General features: G+C 40.2%; 1 long non-coding RNA gene across 1 annotated transcript in view; it reads left to right on the forward strand.

Moving 5' to 3' along the window:
* LOC120397878 overlaps positions 1-17635 on the forward strand; it is an 85036-nt gene extending 67401 nt beyond the window's left edge. The window contains exons 2-3 of the long non-coding RNA XR_005594061.1: positions 2644-2727; positions 16740-17635. This is a non-coding gene — a long non-coding RNA (uncharacterized LOC120397878). The remainder of the gene's footprint in view (positions 1-2643; positions 2728-16739) is intronic.
* The last annotated feature ends 1042 nt before the right edge of the window (positions 17636-18677 follow it).

Consider the following 18677-nt stretch of genomic DNA (forward strand, 5'->3'; position numbering starts at 1 on the left):
TGGGATAGAACACATACATCTAATAGTATTATTTTGTTTTATTATAGCAACACCTAGACACTCTAACTAGGCACAGATCATATAACAGAAACAAAGAATTCTACTCTGAAGAATTTACAATCTAAGATCAGAGACAACAGACAGACAAGAAGAGCACAGGCAACAATTCCTACAACACATAGGCATCATATTTGTTCATTAAAGAGATGTTATATTGTTTCTAGATACTGAGATTTGGCTTTAATTTTGAATTATCTAATAGCTTCTCCAAAAACCCTAACAGTTAACATAATTGAGGTCCAAATCCTGCCACTCTTGCTCATGTTGAGTAGTATCTTATTCCACAAGAAGTCCTTTATTTTTTTTTAATGGGTCTACTCATGTAGCAATGTACTGCCCAATGTGAGTAAAGGTGTCAGAAGAGAGAAGCTATGTGAAACAAGCTGTTGGTTCAGAGCTAAGTCTGTCTTTGCTATGTTGACAAACTTAACTATTATACATCTTAGCTGATAAGGTTTATCGTCTGTATTTAACCAGAATTTAATTTGAATTCTGTTCTGATTTCTCTACCACCTCCAATTATTGATTTATGCAGATTATTTTTCCTTCCCATGACACTATATGTTTCTTAAAATTACCCAACTTTTTGTGGTCAGAAGTGACAAGTAAATGGTACTCTGGGATCACTTACATTAATAGTTCTTGCTCAAGTGAGTGGCTCTCAGTTCCATGGAGTTCAGTAGAACTGCTTACTTGACTGGGGACAACTTGCATTAAGAAAGGTTGCCATATTAGGCCTCTGTAACTTATGCCAAAGTACTTTTAAAACATTGGCAAGTTTTTGTGAATTGCATTTGAAAGCTGTAAAGAGAATTCATATGGAAGTAGAGCCAAAATGAATTCCAACACCTCAAAGAATGGAACAAATAATATCCTTATAAGTACTGTCAACTTCTAATAAGTAAACAATCAGATTAAGGGTATACCTGCCACCTACTAAGGAGTAGAATGTGCTGGCTCAATCAGAGGGAGGATACAATAGATTTGTTGCTTAACTGAAACTACTAGAATCATTCAGGTCCATGACTGCCATAGTTTTGAGTAGACACACAAAAAGCTGATACCAAATGAGGCTTTGAAACAAAAACCAGAAACATTATGATTTTTACATCCTGATTTCAATATCTGGAAAAGCTGTAATAAAAATTAATACAAATATTTTTAAATTAAGAACAGTTTTTGTTTTTCTCAGATACAGTTTGAGGTCAGGTTTTGAAATGGATGTGAGACCTCTTTGTTTCAAAGAGTGTGAAGGTCTTCTTAAAAAAAATTCAAATATTTTTATGATATCTGTTATAGTGATGGTTCGGTCCTCAGGTCTTTGGATGAGCACTTCTTACAGATGTAACTATAACAAATGCAAACTTAGCTCCTTCATTTTTAGTTTTTTGTCCCCTGCCTTCCCCTTGCCCCCTCCCTTTTTTTTTTTAACTAGCCATAACTTATACTGGTAAGCGTCTCAGGAGCAAGCAGGCCAAGATTATGCTATATATAGGCCAGATCCTCAGTTGATATAATGCAGCATAGCTCCATTGACTTCAGGGGTATCACATCAGTTAAATCAGCTGAGGATCTGTGTGCTTTCCTTAGGGAATGATGTCTTCCTTCTTCACTTTACTCTGCTGTCCTCCTTCATCTGTTCCATTGTAGAGTCTCCCAAGTACCTGCTCTGCCAGATCTTTCTCTCTACTCTTGGTGATAGGTCCTTTTATATCTTCCTTCTCAGCAGGCCTTGTTGATACAGGCTGTACCCTCTAGACTCAGGTTACAGCTAGAACTGAATCTTGATTCCCTTTAATGTTATACTATTATGAGGGGTGGTTTAAAAAATCCAGGTGAACTGAGCTTCCTTTTAAATGGAGAACAGTAAGTCTAAACAGAACATCTTAATTAGCAGGTCATCTTAATTAATTAGCCTCTTAGAGCTGGTATGGCATCTTCTCTGTGTGTGTGTGTGTGTGTGTGTTAGTTAGTGTGTGTGTGTGTGTGTGTGTGTATATATATATATATATATACACTCTTCTTATATGTTCCATTCTATGCATCCGATGAAGTGGCCTGTAGCCCACGAAAACTTATGCTCAAATAAATTTGTTAGTCTCTAAGGTGCCACAAGTACTCCTGTTCTTTTTAAAGAGAACATTGACAATCAAGGATGGTGGAGCTTGATTTAGGAAGTTTCCTCCTTGTAGAAGCTCTGGTTAGTGATGTGCTTTGACTGTCCAGATATACTAGCATGTATAGGATAAGGTGCACAAGATTAGGTAGAGAGATTGGGCCTTTTACACACTTTAAAAAACTGCTGTCAATATACTGACTGGAATGGAGTTACTCTTTGTGTACAGTGGTGTGAGGAGGGGAACCGTCCCATTTAATTTGCACAGCCTTTGATACAATACTGTTTTATCAAACTGTCTGAATAACAGAAAACAATACCTCCCATCACTTTCCTACCAACCCTTTTACTAATCACCACATGGAAATCTGGAACTAGTTATGTAATGTGATAAAGTAAATCGGGGCATTTTGCATATAATAGATAAATATATATTAGCTACACATAGTTTTCTTTTGTTTTATCAGGCAGGTGATGCTGGAGTTGATCTCAGACACCACTCCAGTTCAAGGTTGAAATAAGGAAATCCTTTTAAGGCCTAGAAGAAGGAGGTGAGTACAGTTCAAACACTGAAAATCTATAAATGATGTTGTTTGTAGCTTTTTCCCCCCCTACCATCACTGTCCCTGGTTTACCAATCCTTGTTCAGCTGACCCCATGCTGCTTACTATGATTCACAGAGATGTATTACTACTTGTATAAAGACTAGACTGTCGAGCAAGAGGAGTTGTAAAGTGTGGCAGGAAGGGAAGGATGGCCTCCCTCTTTCCCACTCTTCATATTCCATCGCCCTCTCCTTTTTCTCATTTTTCAGCCCCTCCCACAAACCTCAGTTGCAAAATGTAAATCTTTCAGCAATTCATTTGGAAGATTGAAGAAGAGTTGAATGTGGTTAAGAGAAATTAAGAATCACTAATGATTTTTTGGCAGTAATAACCACAGTGATGCTTCAGTTATAAAAGCTGGCACATTCGTCCTATAGCTTTTGTGGAAGAAGCTGAAAAAGAAAATTATTTTGTATTTCTATGATATTTCTGTCAAGAAGCAATATATTATTTCATATGAGATGCTTTGATTACACATGGCATTTACTGTGAGTCCTTGTGTAGCAACACTTATGGAATTGTACAATTAGTTTAGTTTTGCTTTAAATAAAGAATGTTTAGAGCGCACTAAATCCCAACAAAATGATACATTCGTAATTGAAGAAAAGTATTTTGTCTTTTAAAGTTTGATTGCATACTCTTGGATATTGAGAGGTTAAAGTGGAGTTTCAGTGTATGGCTTCATGACACCAGCTGCTTGAGCAACAAGATAATTAAACTGTCTTGGTCAGAAAAATCTTGTATACTAAAATATATATTTAAAAACATTTTTAGTATGTGAATACAATGAATCCCTGTGCTTGGACATCACCGCTTTCTTGAAATACCTGTGCCCTATATTCATTTGGGAACAGACACTACTTCTTGAATTCAAGGGCCATGAGTTCACATGTCCTGATTTGTGAGATTTATGTACCCTGTGCACTAGTGCTCTCAAGATGCCTCAGACAGAGGGTCCAGCAGTTAGGGCACTATCTTTCGGATTAGGAGACCCAAATTCAATTCCATGGTTAGCTATAGAGCAAATCACTTAGAGACAATTTCTAAGATATTGTAGGGGCCTAAAATATTCAGGTAGGTGCCTAGTGGGATTATCATTGCATGTTCGGTACGTAAGTGCCTAGTGGGATTTTTGAAAGTGCTTATCTGCATCTTCAGATACCTAACTACCTTTAAAATCTGTCCCTTGGTCTCTGTGTGCTTCAGTTCACCAATTGTAAAATGGGTATAATAGTACTTCCCTGCCTCAGAAGCATCCTGGAAGGGTATATACATTAAAGATTGTGAGGCACTTCAGTAATGGTGGCTAGATAAGGACTCTAAGATAGGTAGATCTGGAAAAGCATTCAGAGGGAATTGGTATGCAAATGATAGATTATGAAACCTCCCATGTTTCTTTTAGAATTACCTATGTCTGGAACAGCCACAAGGAATTCTTTTAAGACATTCTGTGTTTCAGTTGCATATGTATTGCTGTAGACACTCTAAGGAAAGGAAGACACATACACGGTAATTTTATTAGTTGACCAACAAATTTATTTATAGATACCAAACAAAGAGCAACTGGTGCCTGACAGAAAGGAGCCCTTACAATTTGACTCCAATAGGACCTTCTCTAACTCCCTCCCCATTGGACGTCTTTGTCTCACCCAGGCACACCTTGTCAAGGCACCATTAAAGGAGATAGGCCCAGTAGCATATATGTATTCTCTCAACACCTCTGTAAGGTAGGGAAGTGCATGCTATTTATTCCATTTTATAGGCAGGGCACTGAGGCATAGAGAGACTTGTCCAAGGTCACACGGGAAGTCTGAGGCAGATCAGGGACTTGAAATCAGGTTCGCCAAGTCCTAGGCTAGTGTCCTAACCACTGGACGACAATTCCTCTCTTGTTCCCAAACTCACCAGTTTTGGGAGCTCTTGGATTCATCCCCCTATGCTAATTGGCTCATTCATTGATCCCTTTGTAACTACTAATGGCCACCCTCAGCTGGCAAACCTAGAAACTGTAATGACACTGTTACAGGAAGGGGGTGAAAAACTGACTAGAAGCTCACGAACAAACTGAAGAAAACATAATAATCAAGAACCTGATACAAATACACACCATTAAACTCAGTAACGGGATCCACAGCATCAATGTTCCCCACCCCCTACTTCCACCATCACCTCCACCTTGCAGTTGTACAGCGACCCAACCCTGAATCTGTGATGAATAAAAAAGACATCCTGAATCTTGCTTCAATGAATGAGAGGGCAGGTGGGTGGGGAAAATCTTTAGAAGCACAGGAAGGAGGAAAAAGACAGGATCTCTGCCTTGGTCTTGGTCTTATGGTGACTATAGTAACTAGGTGGCCAATGGAACACTATATCTGGTCACATGAAACTCGTCCAGTTGAGGGCAGCAGCAAGTGATGTCACCATCATAGCCCTGCCCCCTCCTTTTAGTGCTGGAGTCTGCCTCTTTTGAAGATCAGCTAGTCAGTCTTGTTGGTGCTGCTGGTCTTCACAGTGATGGCTAAAAAGGGACAGTGCTGCCATTGTTGCTCTCTTCACCCATTGGCTGGTTAGGGGGAGAAATACATTTCTTTCACTCTGTCCCCATCCTGTTGATTCAGGCAAGCAATGCCCAATGGCATAAAGTGCTGGGCTGAAGCCTAAAGGACTAGGCAAATATGATAGTATCACCCATGGAAAATAGTACAAGAAATGAAGCTTTAACAGTCAGATAGATCAGGACACAGTGTGCATCACTTTATAATGAACATAGTCATAGGATTGGGGTATAGCACAGAAATATGGAATCTACATATGTTACACATTTAAAAGTAGTCCTGCATGTACAAGATGTTTTTTTTAATTATTATTGTTTTTCAAGCTACCATGTATGCTATCCAATGCAGAAAAGTTTAGGACACAAAGCAGATCAAACACTCTACTTTCTAAGCAATGATGGAAAATTCTCTGTATTTACCAACCACGTGTCTTTGTGAGAGGTGTATTAGTCAATTTCTCCATAGTTAATATCCCATATTCTGGAGAACTGTTTGTTTATGGTAGGAATATACTTGTTACACTGGCATGCTGCAATTACAATCTGGTCAGCCAACAACAGCAATTTCAGCCAAAAAAAAAAGACTGTTTTTCTGGAGATTTACCATGTTCTGCACCAAGTAATGCCAGAAAAGCAATAATACTGACTTGTGTAGCTATTATAGTTTGGCAATATAATTTTGTTAAATTCCAAAATGTCTGGACTTTAAGGCAGTCCTACCACATATGGCTGAAAATAACTATTATTCTGTTTCCTTTCCAACAGAGGTCAGTCTGGTTTTGCCCATAACTTGCAGTTAAATACAATCAATACAAAATTGTTTTATGTACAGAAAGCCAAAATGTATTTGGCTTTTCCAGTAAAAGGTTTTTTTATTTCTTGCAGTAACATGGGAGGGCCTAAGGTAGTTTTTCAAAAAGGAAAGAATGGTAAATTTTGAATGCAAGTTCTTCCATTCCTCATTTACATTTCTGGAGTGTCTAAGGGACAGAACACAGTTTCTTTATACTATAGAATAGATGAGCATCAGAAGGACATCCCACTTAGGTGTAAATTTTTATTGTACTTGTAGTGCCTGCCTCAGAACAAACCACTTAACTGAAAAACAGCATATCTGGTTGAAAAATTTTGAAATTTAGACAAAAATGGGGAAAATTGGGAAAAAATGCTTTCAGTTTTCAGACTGGATTTAAAAACCAGGGTGGCTACACAATTTTCCCTCTTCGCAGAGGAACATACCTCTGTCTTTAGAACTGTGACAGTTGAAAGCTTAGTTTTCAAGCTCTGGCTTCCCTTTGCACAAAAATGCTTATGGGTGCATTGCAGAGTGTTGCGTACTGTAGAATGTCTAACATTGGTGTGCATGAGATTCTGAGTTTGCATCAGGAATGATCTATTTGTCTTTTGATGTACCGTTTCTTGCTTACGGGATTCGCTTCCAATTCTGATGCAAAAAGTCACTTCATTCAAATCCCTCCTTCAGGCTTGATTTTTACACAATTCTTCTTAGAAGTGAGGCAATAATCACGATTTCTTTACAAAAAGGGTTAACTGACCCATCAAAATGTGCACGTGCTTTAAACAAATAATCACCCTCTCGTTGTAATCTTTCTTCAACCTTATCCCACCATCTCTCTTTGTTAACCCAACTTTACCGTCTTGCACTTGAATTTTGATTGTAAGCTCTTTGGGACATGTCCCGTATCTTTTTGTTTGTCCTCTTTAAAGAGCCTCACTGTATTTTTTTTCATGCCAGTTTGTGCTGTAATTGAAAACCAACCCAGAAGGGGCCCTTTGCTTTAGGGACTGCGTTTTCCCCCTTGAATAGCCTCTCCATTCAGAGTTGTAATGCCCTTTTTGGGGTGAATGACCTACTGAGTGGCATATAATGTTATGGCAGCGGGTACTTGCAGTGAGCCATTCCTGGCCTGGGAGCTGATCCAGCTTGTCTAAATGTGCCATCCCTCTTGTGAGTCTTTCTTTTAGTTTTAACAGGAGGAACCATTGGGGTCCAGCTGCATCTGCTTCATGATCTTCTACGTTGAAAAGGTGCTTTGAGAAAAAGACTTAAGGAACTTCCTAAATTGGGGTATTTCCTATTGCTGTGCACTATATTTCAGCTACAGTACTGATTACACTACATAACTAACAGTATAACCCATATACAATTTTGTATTCTTTGCATTTCTAGACTCTCTTTACTTACCAAGTACTATCCGTCTCTACATTTTCAGCATAAACTGTATAATACTGGCATGTCCGGGGTGAAGGGACATCACTTGTAGTTCCCTTGCAATAGACTTGGACTTGGAAGCTATGCAAGGACTCATGATTTGTTGGCGATCAGGTGCATTACAGAGGTGTGAAGCTTTTGGTCTCCAGGGGATTATGAGTAAGTCTGCCAGCTGGTTTATGGAGTGGCATGAACTATATCCTCAAAGAAAGCTACACATTCCATGTTCCTGGCCAGAATGTGATTGCTGTGATAACAACATAATCGGAGGGGAGGGGAATAGGGATAATGCTAAAAGAAAAATGTTGGACTTCTTTCCCCAAAAATAATTGGGTGGGCTGTAGCTAAACTCTAATTGCTACCAAGCAAGAATAGAAACATAAAAACAATATTTTACTTTTTGTTAGAATCTTTTTGTAGATAAAAGAAGGACCCATTTATTGTAACATTTTGAATTATCTGTGCAAGATAATAGTAGTCAGCTGCAAATTACTGATATTTTAGGAACTTATTGAAACATTTTTAATGGAATCTTAAAGCGAAGGCAACTTTCTTTTGTCAAAATCAAAAGTAGTTTACATTTATAAAATCAAATTTGTGGCCTGGAACTACTAGGTAGTAAATTTTTGCTATGATTATACAAAGTAGCAAAATATGGATTTTAACTGGCCTGCTTTTCAATTCATCTGAACATTAAGTACATTCTTAATGGTCTGATTTGCTGGAAAGAGCACTATTACAATAATCTACTTTTTACAGCCCATATCAAATATGAACTTGCATCACTTATTACAAAGTTTGTGCTCTGGGAGACATTTTCATGGCATCTAGGAGTGATGCCCTACAATTTTTAGAATTAATCCTTAATGATATCTTCAGAAATGAGTTGTTGCTCAAACACACTGATTATTTTGTGGTTTATATCTAATCCAATAGCTATATTTCAAATGTCATAGAATTCGGTAGGGGAAAGCATGTTGAAAAATGCTGTTGTCCCAGTAATTGTATAAAATTGTTATGGAAGAGATGATAGATATCTTAAATTCTTAAATGTTTTTAGAGTTCCTTGCTGTGTCTGACACAAATGCATAGTTTTTAACTGACTGGAATACAGGTTTTTAAATGTTGCTTGCTTGAGAACAGAGGGCTATTACTGTAGTTGTTATGTAAAATAAAGTTAGAGTCTGGAGCCCCTTTTTAGCTGTCAGCTGTATTAAGAAGCTACTGGTGTGTTGAACTAGGTACCCGTATTGTATAAGCAGTGTATTGTAGTGTCTAGGGAGAATCTTCTTTCTCTTCATTGCTGCTTTATTAGGCCTTGCTCACTCATTCACTGTTGCCCTGTCTTACTCCAGCTTTCTAGCTGCAACTCACAGCACAGTAGGTCTAATGTAGATTGACGCCTTCGCCAGACGATTGATTGAAACTTGTGTCTCATAGTTGCTAATGCTCACTGAACCATTTTATTGAAGATAAAGTAAATAAAATAGATTGCCATATGAGAATTCTCTGAAATCAAATGGAATAATTTGACAGGTTTAAGCCCATGAAAAAGACAAAGCGTTGAAGCAGACGGGAATGCTTTTTTATGCACAATATACCAGGAAAAAGGATCTGCTGTGTTTGAGCTTGAAATATTAATGTTTTTACCAAAAATTGTAATAGTTGAAAACATTTAGCATAGTCTCCAATTGAATTTGTATTTTGCTTCAAATGTTACTTTTCTTACGAGACGCTTTATTTTTCCTTCTTTTTTGTAACAAAGGTGTATTGTGCTGAAATGTTTCTTATTGCGCTGGTAAGTCTTAGTGTGTGGATCACTAGCTTTCTAGAATTTAATAAAAAGAACATATTTTTACATTACACTGTACAGTCTTCTAGTTTAAATAACAGTAAACTCGTTCTTTGGGAAACTGATTCTGTGGGATAGTGCTAAATGGTGGATTTTATATAAAACTTTTTTATGGATTTAATTAAACAGTAATGCAGTTTGTGACTATTACAAATAAACAGCTACAATGGGATTGTAGTATTTTTTTAAAACTGTGTAATGCAATACAGTAAAAGAAAAATTGATAATAGCCATTGTTACAGACAATGTACAGTCAAGAATACACAAATGCACTCACAGAATTTCTCTTAGGTAAAGATATGATGTGGATAAGCTTTTATAATATGCCCCAGTTAGTCTTAGAAGTAAACCAATACATAATTGTGAAAGAGTGATGGCACATGATCTTTAATATTGAGTATTCCTAATCTTTATCTGGATGGCACTGAATCCTGGTCACTTTGCTCGCACTGGTGATTTCACTGGAGCTAATTGGACTCCAGCAGAGAGAGGGGTGGCCAGGATATATTGTGGATAGTTTAATATGATGAGTTATATAAAATCCAGACACTAAACAGTGTAATATAATAAATAAAACTTTTTTTTGAAAAAGTGAAGATAATTGCATTCTAAACCCTTATTTTCAAACATTAATAATATTTTTTAAAAAAGTCTTTTTGAACTGACATTTTTAATGCTTGTTCTCTGCTCAGTTTTCTTTGATTTTTTTTAAACGTTAACAAAATCTAATTAATTTATTTTGAGTTAGACAATCATTTGAATAAATTATACTTTTGAACAGAAAATTCAAATGTTTTGTAACCAGAAACTGTGAGTGGTACTCAATGACAATGTAATCTGGGCTAATTTTGAAGAATTACAGTTATGAATGAGTTATTTGAAAATAACATACAGTCGAGAGTTAGTAAATTGGAAATAAACACTGAGAAGGGATTTCCAGTTTTACTGTTAACTGATGTACATAACAGTGAGGTTCTGCTGGAGTGATCAGTGGCAGGGATAGTATAGGTCGCACCATCTTTCTAGTGAACCAGTGGAGGATTTCAACATCACCACTGTGACTAAAGCTGATAGAAAAATTTGAATAGTGCTGTCAATTTTTCCTCCTCTTGTGTCATATTTTTGAGAAAAAAATTCCAGTCATTGCTACGTATAACCCTGTCCCTTGCATCAGATAATCTCTGAGAAGAGCTATCTTGCCTCTCTGTTGCTTCTGTGATGATGGTGGCAACAGGTGTCTGGCCAAATGCTCGATGCTTCCACAGCAGTTCTGCTGTGACATTGGCTACAAAACAACTATCTGATGGTAATAGCTTTCAGTCACTACCAACCAGACTGGATTTGAACTGGAGGTGAAAAGCTCTGTATCCCAGTACACCAATCCAATGAACAATTTAAAAGTTACATGTTCAATATTTCAAGGACCTAGGAGAGGAAGGATTAAGGAAGCTCTTTATTTGAGTCCGAGCCATCCAGAGAAGGAGAAGATGCTATATCTGTGCATTATGTTGCTCTGATCCCGCAGTTGACTGTGTGTGGGTGAAATGCTGTACCTGCATGGAACCTCAGTGAATCAGTAATAGGATTAGGACCTTATTCTTGTTTACTCATTGGGAATCTGTCGGAACAGATGTCAAGTATCGGGGTAGCTGTGTTAGTCTGTATCCACAAAAACAACAAGGACTTCTGTGGCACCTTAAAGACTAACAGATTTATTTGGGCATAAGCTTTCATGGGTAAAAAAACCACTTCTTCAGATGGTAATTTTCACTCCATGCATCTGCACCCACAAAAGCTTATGCCCAAATAAATCTGTTAGTCTTTAAGGTGCCACTGGACTCCTTGTTGTTTTTATGAGAATAGACCTACGTATAAAAATAGGTTAAAAAAAGAAAAATAAATAAATTCATGGACGATAGGTCCATCAATGGCTATTATCCAGGATGGGCAGGAATGGTGTCCCTAGCCTCTGTTTGCCAGGAGCTGGGAATGGGCAACAGGGGATTACCTGTTCTGTTCATTCCCTCTGGGGCACCTGGCATTGGTCACTGTCAGAAGACAGGATATTGGGCTAATGGACCTTTGGTCTGACCCAGTATGGCTGTTCTTATGTACATTACAATAAGAAAGTAGCATGTCTTTCCAATAACTCTTCTGTCTTGGGGGGCTTAGCCACAAGTAAAGGTATCTTTCTGTCATATTTCAGTTTTCTGCCCTGCTTGAATTTGGACAGCAGTTAGTTGATTTTCAAGAATAACTTGGTCACAAAACCTGAGAGTGTACAAAAGAGATAATGTAACCCAGGAAACAAAACACTTTTACAATATTTATACGTTCTCTCTTGCTAAGATAGAGTTGCTGACATTCATTAGCTTTTTTCCTCATTTCTGGAGAGCATCAGGGGAATATTTAACAGCTAAATATGGTAGGTGTTAAATGGACTGATATTTCAGCTCATTTTTAGTACATTTAAAGGGGGAAATTGAGTGAACAGTTGCTATAAAATTTGCTGAAATGCATATGGGAATTCTTATATTTCTGAAGTTGAATATGCAGCTTGACATGGTGCTGAACTTCTTTATTATTTTGGTCAGATTGTGGGTACATGTATTGGAGGATAATGGTTGGATAGGAAGGTATAATACACATGATCAGTAGTTTATTATCCTATGTCAGTATGCCTCTAATGTCCAGAAATTTTCTTCTAGAGTAGACGTAAGAATGGCCAAACTGGGTCAGGCCAATGGTCCATTATCCCAGTATCCTGTCTTCCAGCATTGGCCATGCCAAATGCTTCAGAGAGAATGAATAGAACAGGGCAATTATCCAGTGATCTATCCCTTGTTCTCCAGTCCCAGCTTCTGTCAACCAGAGATTTACATAGACCTGAAGGATGGGAATTAAACCATGACCATCTTGGCTACCAGCCATTGATGGACCTAACCTCCATGAACTTATCTAATTCTTAATAAAGGTTCTATGAATATGTCACAGTGGAGAAGAGACAGAAATTACTTCTCATATCGCCACTTGCAACTGCTTTTGGCTTTGTTGTCATATATCGTTTTTATTTTTTGGCAAAAAGTCAGCCAAATCCATTTTATTTTTACAGTAAATTTTATTTTAAAAAATATACTCAACCCAGTCAAAGGCTTTTTTTTCCTACTTTTAGACAATTGTTTTTTCAAGACTTGATCGTCATTTCCTATTTAAAGCCACAGGCTGAGAATTTTGATATTTCATACAACAGACATCATCATCCTATCAGAGCCTGTAAACTGGGTGTCTGTCCCTAATGAGGGACAAATTTTCCTTACTATGCCTGAAGGAAATAGATTTGGGGAGCTCAGAAAAGACACCCCTTTCCCTCTCTGAGTCTGACTGCTGCTGGGGGGAAAGTTTTGCAATACACTATGTACTGAAAGCATGGAGGAAGTGCAGTGGCATGGGTTTTGCTTCTCAAGTGTGACAGGGGAATTGGATGAATTACCTTTCCCTGAGTGTCTCCTGGTTGGAGTTTTTCTTTTTCTGTAATTTATGAAGTCAGTAATAATATCTCTCCTTGCAGAAATTCAGTCAAGCCAGCTTCCCTCTGCTGAGTTATATGTACTATAACTAAGTAAACAATGGGTATGTCTACACTACGAAATTAGGTCGAATTTATAGAAGTCGGTTTTTTATACAGTCAATTGTGCGTGTCCCCACACAAAATGCTCTAAGTGCATTAAGTCGGTGGACTGCGTCCACAGTAGCGAGGCAAGTGTCGACTTCCGGAGCGTTGCGCTGTGGGTAGCTATCCCACAGTTCCCGCAGTCTCTGCTGCCCATTGGAATTCTGGGTTGAGATCCCAATGCATGATGGGGCAAAAACAGTGCCGTGGGTGGTTCTGAGTACATGTCGTCAGGCCCCTCCTTTCCTCCCTCCGTGAAATCAATGGCAGACAATCGTTTTGCGCCTTTTTTCCTGGGTTACCTGAGCAGATGCCATACCACGGCAAGCATAGAGCCTGCTCAGCTCACTGTCACCGTACGTCTCCTGGGTGCTGGCAGAAGTGGGACTGCATTGCTACACAGCAGCAGCTCATTGCCTTTTGGCAGCAGACGGTGCATTCCTATTGGTAGCCATCATTGTCGTATTCCTGGGTGCTCTTTTAGCCGACCTCGGTGAGGTCGGTCGGGGCGCCTGGCAGACATGACCATGGCTAGCAGTCATACTGCACCGTCTGCTGCCACCCTAAGATGTAAAAGATAGATGGAGTGGATCAAAACAAGAAATTGACCCGATTTGTTTTGTGAAATCAACGGCCTGCTAAACCCAGGGTTTTGAGTTCAATCTTTGAGGGGGCCATTCAGTGTGACAGTTATTTATGTTTCTCCTTGATGCAAAGCCGCCCCTTTTGTTGATTTTAATTCTCTGTAAGCCATGTCGTCAGTTGCCTCTCCCTCCATCAGAGCAACGGCAGACAATTGTTTGGCGCCTTTTTTCAGTGCAGACGCCATAGCACTGGGATCATGGAGCCTGTTCAGATCACCGTGTTAATTATGAGCACTGTAAACACCATGCATATTATCCTGGAGTTTATGCAGAACCAGAAGCTGCAAAAGCAAAACCAGGCGAGGAAGCAACGGCAGCGCGGTGATGAGAGTGATGAGGACATAGACATGGACATAGACTTCTCACAAAATACGGGCCGGGCAATGTGCCCCGTTAATGTGCACATCATGCTGATGAGCTCTGCATGAGCTCTGCATGGTCACCTGTGCTGATCAGCTCACCATGCTGGCCAAACAGGAAATGAAATTCAAAATTTCGCGGGCCTTTTCCTGTCTACCTGGCCAGTGCATCTGAGTTGAGAGCACTGTCCAGAGCGGTCACAATAGAGCACTCTGGGATAGCTCCTGGAGGCCAATACTGTTGAATTGCATCCACACTACCCCAAATTTGACCCGGCAAGACCAATTTCACCCTAATCCCCTCGTTGGCAGTGGAGTAAATAAATTGATTTAAAGAGCCATTAAGTCGAAAAAAAGAGTTTAGTCATGTGGATGGGTCCAGGGTTAAATCGAGGTAACGCTGCTAAATTTGACCTAAAATCATAGTGTAGACCAGGCCAATGACATATATTGCCACATATTTTATTTTTTACAAATGTCACTGCTTTAAGAACAGAACAGAATATCAGCTGTAGTTTGTTTGTTTTTACAAAATAATAAACTTGCAGGTTAATTGGGTGTTCTTGTTATTATCAAATGTATTATTGTAGTACCTAGGGAGGCTCAGTCACGGATCAGGATCCCATTGTGCTAGGCGCTGTAAAAACACTGAATGAAAGGCAGTCTAAATATAAGACAAGAGACAACAAATGGCTACATTGTCAAAATAGACAAGAGAGACACAGGATCGGGAAAGAGGTAGAATACACAAGCAGAGTGTACATTGTGATGGTGACAAACATCTTGTTAGTTCCACTGTTTATCTTTTTTTGAGCAGTGGGTAGAGTGGATTGAGTTAGGAGGAGATCAGCTATCAGTATCCATTTTTTTTTTTAAAGTAAGTACCTGGCCCTCTTCCTTCTGAAGAGTCGCATCGCCAAATAATTTGATGTCTGCGGTTCTGTCACAGAGAAAATTCCTTTAAAATATAATTTTTAAAAGCCATAAAGTTGCCTCTCTTCCCCTCTGCTCTCCCTAGCTACTTCCTACCCCTTTCCTTCCCCCAAGAAACAAAAAAACCCCAAACTTGATTATTTGCTTATTGTAGAAAGTGTCTTTCTCATTTATCCCTCTACTACTGGGGACAGGTGACCATGGAATCTTGATCCCCACTCACTCTCCTCAGACACTTGCTCTTAACTTCAGTAGCTCAACCAGAAGTATTAACATCAATCTTAACAGAAGAAAATACCCAGTGAGAAAAACCAAGAGGTAAATGGCTGGCACTCTTGGACAATGAGAAGAATTCAAGAAAAGAATCCCCTCCTTACCTCTCTGTGCCAGCAGGCATCAGGAAACACTGCTCTCTCATACCTTTTGTCTCTGGTCCTGGGACATAAAGTCCCCTGCTTCAGTATCCAGCAGGGAAGTTGGATGGCCTGCAGAAGTTTTGGAATTTGTGGCACACTGCACCTCTGGACACCAGTTCCCAATCTAAAAGTATTAATGTGGGTCCAATTGTGTCTGTTCTTGACCCTAGTAGAGAACAGTCCCTTGCATTTTTGTTTTCTCTGGCACAGAATAAATCCTAAAACTCTTCAGATTGTGGGAGACCAAAATTTTGAGTGCTCAGAAAGCGATTGTGTGCAAGAGCATATGACTGTTCAATGTGAAGACTTTATACAAAAGCACTGATACTGCTGGACTATATGCTCCTCTTTTAAGGAAGGAAATAAGGTGTGCACCTTTACTGGAATTGTGCTAGGCAACTGCTGCAAGGGATCCAGAGACAAGCAGAGGGAAAGACTTGGTGTTCTGGGTATGGGAGAAAGCTACATTAAGCTGGTATCTCCACCCCTTTTCCAGTCGTCTATTGACAAGCAGTCCTTAGCTTAGGTGCCAAAACCTTCCACAAATCTCTCTTAGTAGCATACATCTTGATGGTCTACTTTCCCAGCTGGCAAATCCATCTGCCCTCGTAGTCATGACAATTCCCACCACCACACTGGACTCCTTCCTCTTTGAGCAACTGGAAATTGGTTGATTGGGGAAGTCAGGGACTGTGGCCACACTTCTTACTAGCAGTGGGAGTGTGATTTAAGCTGGAGGTGCAGAGCACAGGCTGTTTCTCTGAATTCCTCTTACTTCCCCCAGGATCAACTGTGGCTCAGCTCAGTGTTGTAGGAAAAGAGCTCTGAAGTTGATATCTTCCTAACGCTGCATCCTGATAGCAATTGGCCAGTGTTAAATGGGGGCAGAGCCAAAGCTGTCATGCAATACTGTTTCCCAGCTAATTTGAACTGAAAGGACTCTCCTACTAAAACAGAAATAGAATTGTGGTGGCCTTTGAGAATACGTGATCCCTTTAATTGCAGAGTGAGTTTGAAGCTCTGAACCCCTCAGTTACATTGTTGTGGGTCAGTATTGCCACAAAGTAGTTAAGTGGTTCTTGTACTGGTCAGTTGTTTGCAGTTACCTTAGAATATGAGGCATGGTCACAAAAAGCTCAAAATGAAGACAAGTAGTTTTGGTAGCAGTACCAAGAGTGAGACACTGAGTCTTATACCATGATAAGAGCTCTTATATATGGTATATACTTTTATTTATAATTTAATTTGAATTTTTAAATTATTTCAGAATTGAAAAATGGCTTCTTTTTTTTTAAAGGATTCAACAAGCACCTCGGCTGACATTTTCCATCCATGCTGGAAGAAAGACAGGAGGGCCATGGATGTAGTCTTATTAGGCTGCAACTATATTCACCTATAATATCTGGGAATATTCAGCAACAAATTGTTCAGTGCAGGGTGTTGGCTCCCTGCTGATTCTGATGTAGGAGCCCCTAATTCCCCTTACTCAGCTCCTATAAGGGATGCTTTCCTTCAAACCTTTTTCCAATCCATTTTGTCTGATAACTATAGCCCTTCCCAGCTGAGTATCTGCACTGGACATCTGACACAAGTTTTATGTATAATTTACAACATTATAACCTAACCCCCCTACTCCACCCCATTGGGTCCTAGACCAGCTGTAGGGAAGGTGGGGGGAAAAAACAACAACATCCCAGCTTGGCCAATCTGGTGGCGAGGGAAGCCTCTCAAGGAACCGGGGCAGCTAGTGTAATGTCCACAGCTGATCACAAGGGAACCTGGTCCTTTTGCCAAGTGCATGAATGGGTGAGTGCTGCCAACTTAATCCTTGTATAGAGGGCCTCTCCATGGCTGCATGGGGTATAAATTGGGTTGACAACCCTCCTGTTTTTGCTGGGAGTTTTCCAGAATCGGGCTCTATCTCCCAGAGGCTACAGAAGCTAAACCGGGAGATTTTAGGCCGCAAAAGTCTGGCGGTGCAGTGGGGCTAAGGCAGGCTCCCTGCCTGCACCAGCCCCGTGCTGCTCCCAGAAGCAGTTGGCATGTACCTGTAGCCTTAGTCCCTCACCACCGACTGGGAGCTGCACGAGGTAAGCACTGCCCGCACTCCACACCCTCTCCTGCACCCCAACCCCCTGCCCCAGCCCTGAGCCCCTTCCTGCACCCAAACTCCCTCCCAGAGCCCACACCCACTCCCACACCCCAATCCCCTGCTCCAGCCCTGAGCCCCTTTCTGCACCTAAACTCCCTCCCAGAGCCCATACCCTCTCCTGCACCCCAATACCTGCCCCAGGCTCAGCCCAGAGCCCCTTCCCATACTCTGAACTCCTCAGCCCAAGCCCAGAGCCCGCACCCCCTCCCACACCCCAATCCCCTGCTCCAGCCCAGTAAAAGTGAGTAAGTGTGGGGGAGAGCGACAGAGGGAGGAGGGATAGAGTGAGCAGGGTGGGGCCTAAGAAAATTGGCAGGGCAGGGGTGGAGCCTTGGAGAAGGGGTGGGGCAGGGAGCAGGGCAGGTATGTTTGGGTTTGTCTGATTAGACAGTTGGCAATCCTAGGTATAAATACCTTCCCACTCTTCCAGTCAGTAGGATGGACTGTGCAGTCACCTTGTTCTGACCTTGCCCCAACTGCTTCCTGCCCATCACTGTAAACTTTCTCCCTTCTATCCACCTACCATAAGGGAACCCTTAAGCAGGCAATACTCCTTTTTTTTCCAGCTATAGCAGGACAAAAAACCCACTCACATAAAGGTTGCAGTGGGCACATTGTCCTAATTTGTGTGTGACAAAGATTCCAAATATTTTCTTCACAAGACAATCAGGATTCCTCTGTCTTTTAGGCGAATTCATTACAAAACACTCATAAGAAATCCTTAAAACATTTGGGATTCATGAATCTGTTTGTGATTAGGCTGGTAATAATTTATGTTGAGGAGGAGAAAAATATCCCTTCTGACAATAAAGGCCTGATTCAGGAAAGCATCCCTATTCAGGACAGCACATAAGCCTAGGCATAAATCATACTGAAGGCAATGGTACTTAAGTACATGCTTAAGTGCTTTCCTGAATAGGGAGTAAAAATGTAACAAACCTGCCATTGGTGCAGTACATTTACACATTAAAAATGCACATGGACCACCTGGACTACTTAGTTTGCTGATCCAAACCAAATAATTGTTTGCCTAAGTACATGATTTACGTGCACAAATGCAAAGATTTTCATTCACACCCATAG

This window comes from Mauremys reevesii, linkage group 1 (genome assembly GCF_016161935.1).
Source record: "Mauremys reevesii isolate NIE-2019 linkage group 1, ASM1616193v1, whole genome shotgun sequence".
Taxonomy (NCBI): Eukaryota; Metazoa; Chordata; order Testudines; family Geoemydidae; genus Mauremys; species Mauremys reevesii.